Source organism: Lissotriton vulgaris, chromosome 3_1, assembly GCF_964263255.1.
Source record: "Lissotriton vulgaris chromosome 3_1, aLisVul1.2, whole genome shotgun sequence".
Taxonomy (NCBI): domain Eukaryota; kingdom Metazoa; phylum Chordata; class Amphibia; order Caudata; family Salamandridae; genus Lissotriton; species Lissotriton vulgaris.
Genome location: NC_141689.1, coordinates 2,010,887,354 through 2,010,894,167, shown reverse-complemented (window position 1 = coordinate 2,010,894,167; position 6,814 = coordinate 2,010,887,354).

Here is a 6,814-nt window from a genome sequence, read left to right as displayed (position 1 = left end):
TACAGTGCTTAAACGTGGACTTTTACATCAGAAGAGGCTTGCAGGAGTTACCATATGAGACAATTACAGCAGTTGGTCAGAGGTTGTACACAGTTAACGCATCTATTTAGATGGTGGGGTCACATAAGGAAGGTAGTTCTGATCCTGGTGGTGAAAGCATTTAAGTATGTTCAAGGGAGATTAACCAATGTGCCTTGCATACCCTCTAATGAATGATTAAATAAAACCTGGACTGTACAAAGATACTTTTATTGCAAGGTCAATAATGTTTATGCTGGGTTGTGGGAAGCCTTTTATGGTTTAAAAGGTTTTTAATAAGGCGATTGCTCATTGTGAATTGATAATATTTGCGTGAAATAGTGAATGTTTAAGGGGCTGGATTGAAATAAAGATTACTTGAATTGACCTTTCAGTGTGCTCCCACACCTCTACCTAAGGACAGACAGACTCCTGCAGTCTGGCCAGGGCACTCACCTGGGATTTGAAACAAGTATTTTCTTCAAAGTACGTAGGTAAGAATGATGTTGCCTTGGGGGTATGTCTATACACCATTATGCCTGTTTTGTCTTGAAAGGTATAGGGTCAAAGGTCACCCAGGCCACGGCCAATCCTGCCTAAGGCATGGAGGACTTAAAGGTGAAGTACAGAGCTCAGGCGCACCAGATCCATCACTGCCATGCAAGTGGCCGATGCCATCTTTGTTCTTAGCAGATCCTGTGTCCCTGGAGTAGGCAGGCAGCCGGCCTGAAGAACAAATGTACATATGTTCCTTTCACAGCTATGAGTGAGCGCTGTGAAGGCTGATATCCCGCCTGGCACTGTACACACAGCAACAATATCAAATACCATCAGCACTGTATGTTTCCTGAAAATGTGAGCAGTGGAAACAGAAGCTTGTAGTTCCGCCATTTTATTATTGATCATGCATGTATGTATCACAGGCCCAGCTACAAAGCAGTGCATTGTTGTCTAAGAGATCTATGGACACAAAAGGGCGGGGCTAGCAGGTAGCCATAGTTTTTCCTAATCTGGATTGCTGCTAAGTGTGATCTTGGTCAAGTAAATCAGTCTTGTGGGAACCTTGTCGGATGATTGACAGAAAACCTACTATACTACAAAGTCTACCTTTAAACATCAGCTCTGTGATTAAATAGGATTCTCATGAGACCTGAAAAACAACAAAGAAACAAGCGTTCAACGTAACTTAAATACCAATCAGTTGCAAGTGAGCTGTGATTCCCAAAGCCCCTATTAGGAGCTGGTTGACTAGTTGAAGGGGTCCTGGAGACCCGGAATCTCTGATTCTGGCCAGTACCTCCATCCAGCCCTTATCAGTTTGTGTTCCTAGAATGCTGAATAATCCCCCAAACACAAATTTAAAGATTTCTTTTTTTGCAGGTTTTCCACAATCCAGAGGACAAATCAACGGACATTTATCACCTTCTTCTGGCAGGTTGGGGCAGTATAGGTTAGGGGTGGTAGGGGATTTGGGAAGAGGGGAGACTGTGGGTTGGCGGGGTGTTGTCTGTTCCCTGTTGGTGCTGCAAGTGGTAGGTGTGGTTAGGTTCTACCTAACCCAGCAACCACTGCCCTTCTCTAGCCATGTTTGTAACAAATGCGGATTTGCACTAGTAATTTGGTAATTTTATTTATTATGCTTGATTAATTAAAACCATTGCATTCATTGAACACATATAAAAAATAAATGTAAATGTAAATGTACAGGAATTTATATAGCGCAAATCACCGAACGGTTTCTAAGCGCTTGCTTAGGGAACCCGTCCTGGTATTGCCCTGTGAGATAACCCCGGCAGGGTATCCGCAAGGTGAAAGCCAGGCATCCCGCCGCGAGGGGCTGTTGTGGAGATTAAGCAAGCTATTGCCCAGAGTCGCAGAGTGTGAACCCGTGAATCGAGTAGGCACCGGAGCGAGAATTGTCAAGTCCATGGACATTTTAGGACTCAAGACCCCGCCGAGCCGGGAATTGAACCCTGGTCCCGGGCTGACCTCCGCTTCCAGGTCTGCCTCCTCTAACCAGTGAGCCACACTTCTCCACAAACATAGAAATTCCTTGCTTATATACAATAAATTAAAACAGCTGGAATGCCAGAAACCGGACCTCGGAAGCTTGTTTCCGGTCCAGGGAAGGCATGGCTTGGCAGTTCGGGCTGGACTGTTCCCATGAGGCACAGGGTCAGACTGATTTGCATATGGCCATGTCTGAACTGGGGTGGTGTCGAGTGCAAAAAAACGATGGATTTAGGCCCAGATCTCTGTACTGGGGTGAATGTATGACATTGTTCTGCATTCTGTCCATCAACTGTGGTTTTTGCAATAAATATATTTGACATATTATGATCGTCTTCGCGTCATTACAAAGTGGTGTTTGGTGGTTGCCCAATGGGTTGAACCACAATATGGCTCACTCATCCGAGGATCGTATTTTTGCTATCACATGGGGTTTGGGTGCTGGTGGGAGGCAAATCAATGACCCTTGTGTGTAAAGTGGGAGGAGTGGCACAGGTCCTGAAGTCTCCCCTGTTCAACCCTAAAGTCCCAACAGTTGTTGTGACAGCTTGATAACTATCGAACTGTAGTAAGAGAAATTGATGTCATTTTTTAGGAGCATATACCACGCGTGTATGCACCTAAAAAATGACGTGGGTCCTTAATTTTATTTTTAGCCACCAATCTGAATGGGATCAGTATCTAAAAAGGAACTGGAAAGAGACGTGGACGCAAAACAAGAGGCGCGTGGGAGCAGGGAAGCAAAACATGGGACACAGGCAGGCTTGGAAACTAAACGAGGAAATGTGGCTGGGGGAAGCAACACTGGCAGGACAAAGAGGAACACAGTGAGACAAAGCAACACAGGGGAGCACTGAAGTACATGGTTTGACAGAGCCACACAGAGACGGGAGCGAAGAAGCACATGGTCAGCAACATGGAGACAATGGGGAAGCAACACAGGGATGTAAACACAAGAGGAGCAGAGAAGCACACGGTGTGCGCGCAGGCCTCGGTGAGGTAGGCCTTCAGACCTGGGCCCGTTTATTTATGCCCTTGGACCGAGCCCGGTCACGAGGGGTGGTGCCAAAGATACAATGTATAGGAAGAGCCGGATGGTTCTCTACACACGGCATAGAGCAACAGGGAAACCTTAGGGGGGTGGAACACAAAGAAGCACATGGTGAGACAGAGCAACACTGAGATCGGGGGTGGAGCAGAGAAGCACACGGAAAGACAGATCTACATGGATACTGGGGGGCACAGAAGCACACGGTGGGACAAAGCAACACAGAGTCTGGGGGGCAGAGAAGTATATGGCGAGACAGAGCAACATGGGACAGGGGAGCAGAGAAACACACTAAAGAGAGAGCTGGAAAAACAGACATTCTTGTAGAGAGCTTTACTAAAAAGAAAAAAGTAGCACCAAAAAAACGAGCAGTGTGGGGACACAGTAATGCATCCAAACTCACCATGGGGAAGTAAATCCCACACAAGCTATCAAATAAGAAGCAAGCAAATGCGAGTTACAATAATGCCAATCAATGGTAAACAATGGGTGGCATCTAAGCTCACTGTAAACAAACAAATGTCTCACAACACACAGCGCAGTGCCGTCTTAGGTGAGACATAATGTCAATTAACAAGACATATCATATAATTGCATACCTAGCAGCAAATAAGCCAGCACGAAAAATAATTGAAATAATATTTTTTTAATTTTTATATGGTACTGACTTTTTGCAGGATGCGTCGAGTGCATACTTCAAGCATAACCTGGGATTCACAAACAAATGAGTAACCCTACTGTTGTTTTTTTGTTTGTTTTAACAATTGTATTAAAGTTAAAGCACAGAGTCATCATTGCAGTATCATATTAGAGTCCAATTTTCGTGCACTATAGTACATCAATATTCACATACTACATATATTTAATGATTTGGAAGGTCATTGTTCCGATTTCTCCTCATCGCCATATCCTCTGTTGGAGAAGTACAAATCTCCCCCCTAAATGCATTCCACCCTCCCTATTTCGTGTCCCACTTCTTAGGGCTGCCCCGCTGTTTGTAGACCTCCTTCTCTGCAATCATGCATCTATCCATCTCTGCCACCCATCCAACCGTCAATGTCCGTTTGTTGGATCCCCAGAGCATTGCTACAGCCCGTTTCACCAGCAGGAACCCCAATGTCATCCAGTGTTGCTATATGTCTGTCAGGTCGGTGGCCTCCCATATATTCAGAATCCCCATTTGCGGCGATAATTGAAGGTGTTTACTCAGTGTGTCTCTCATTTTTTGGTTCCACTGCTCCACAGAGGACGTATATTGGGACAGTCCCACAGGACATGGTAAAATGTACTGTCTTGGCCGCATCCTCTAAGACACAGCGCATCTGCATGGCTACCTATTTTGGTCAGGAGTACCCCGGAGAGAAGGATCTGTGGAGTATTTATAGTTGTATAAGTCCGAAGCTATGATTTATCGCAGTTTCCCTGGGGGAAATTAATGCTGTTTGCCAATCCTCGTCATCTATTGGCCCTATGTCTGTTTGCCAGCGGTCTCAAAGAGTTTGGAAGGAGTCAGGTAAATTACTACGGTACGTGCAGGAGATAGCTTTTGTCAAGAGCGGTTCCGTGAGCAGACCGTCCTCTAAGGAGGAAGAGTCTGGCAAGGAGGGTAGGTCTGGAACGTTTGTGAGAAGATTGTGTCTGATCTGCAAATAACGAAAAACCTCTCTGGGTGCGAGAGCATATTTGGTTTGTAATTCCTTAAATGTGAGATGTTTTCCCTTGCTGACCAAGTCCCCTATGCTGGTTATGCCAATGGTGTCCCATTTGTTAAACCCTCTGTGGTACCAAAGCGATCCTAACCGCTGAGAGGACCACAACGGTGTGGCTTTTGTGATTTATCCGTCCACCCAGGAGCTTAGTGGCCTTGTGCCACATGGCCACAGTTTGTGACATAGGCCCCAGGTACCGGCCCTTTCGGACCTAGCTGTAAATAGCACCAAATACCTCTCCCGCCCTGTTTGGTATTGTTCTAAGTGAAAAGAAGGGTTCAACGGGGAGCCATAAATCCAGTGGTTGATGGCCAACAGTTGTGAGGCCCAGTAATAGAGGTGTAGATAACCCTACTGTTTGTGTAGTTTTATTATTTTTGGGAATTATCAATATCTCCACTGTATAGATGCACAGAGATCCATAGAATACCAAGCAAAGGCCTGTTTCTGCCAATGCTATTCCTGGGATTGACTGCAAGCAGACAATCTGGCAGTTTGGAATGAAGGAAAATCTATGATTCAACATTGATCCCCCTTTTTACTCCGTATGGAACATGTTTCCACATCGATGAATCCCTTCATCTACACTCCTTGAAAAATGAGGAATGTGGAGAACTTTCAAACCTCCATTTTAGATTATCATCATGTGCACATTTTTCAGCATTCTATGTGAAACTACAAAAGAAATCAATAAACAATGTTAGCGTGGGAAAATCCATTTTCCAGTTCAGACAGGGAGGAAGGCAGAAATCATCAGGAGCAACAGGAAGTTAGATTTTGGTACTCAGGCATGATGGGGACCATATGAGCACAGGCATTTTCTTTCCTCTTTCCAGTCTGCTCCACTCTTGCTGGTGCACCTGTATGGAGCTTTGGCTCCTCCCCCACTGTGCGTAGTGTAGGATGACTGCGTAGCGGCAGGATGATGCGGATGTTGCGGGCTAAGGACAGATGAGTTTTTATGGATTGTGAGGAGTCTGCTGGTGCTGCAATATACCTACACAGCCGAGTGTCATCCCTGCAAAGATGGGTCAATTGGTTGCGGGACTCCAAAGCCCTGTGCAGTGAATTCCAGTGGAGGCGTGGCAGTGAAATGCAAGTCCTCCCAGAAACAGGAAAAAAAAGGAGACTCACAAGCAGAGAAGGATGGCCCTGCAGGGGTCGGACTACACCATGACAATGGCTGACTTCTTTAAAAAAAGAAAATGGGTGCCAGACCCAACGTCAACAGGCAAGGATCCCTCCCAGCTTTTTCAGCCATTCAACGTATCCCTTGATTCCACGAGTGAGGCATTGGACAGCTCTAATCCCTGAGCCCCTAGCGTACGTGAAGATACAGGGAGCACAAATGCAACCACAACTGTGAGTACAAACCTGCAAGTTTACACATCCCCCTTGTCATCTCAAGTACTTGGTGAGCCTGATAACCCATCAGGCAATAGGAAGCAAAGTCATTTTCAAGGTTTGCCATCACAATGAGCAAACATGACTTTAATGGGGGGGTGCAGATCCCGGTGTGATGCAGGGAATGTTGACAGCACAATAAGGGGAGCAATGGAGGGTCCTACCAAGGAGCAAACTCCCATTCAGGCACAAGGGCAGGCTATGTACAGGAAAACCAGAAAGCATAGCAAAAGGACACAAAGCAAAAGTAAATGTTATGCGGCCAGTAATGGCAGAGACGGATACAGTGGAGCATTTCTTCTCATCAGATCAATCTTATTGGGCTGGCGAGAATTTGGATGCGGGGTCCGGAAAGGGGACAATAGGTAGCGTCTTAAGCTGCTCTAGTTAGCTAATTGGAAGAGAAGATGCCTTCTCAGATGACCTAGGGGAAAAGGAGAAAGATCCCTGGTGAACCATCAAGTAAATACATCTGCTGAAGAGGGATCCGGAGTAAAGGCTGGTTCAAAATGGCACTACTCGGAGATGCCACAACTGGAAGGAAGTTCGTCATTTGCTTAATCGAGTGGGGGCTAAGTCAATCTGACTCTGCAACTTTGGAGACTATTTATTAGTGAATCATGGC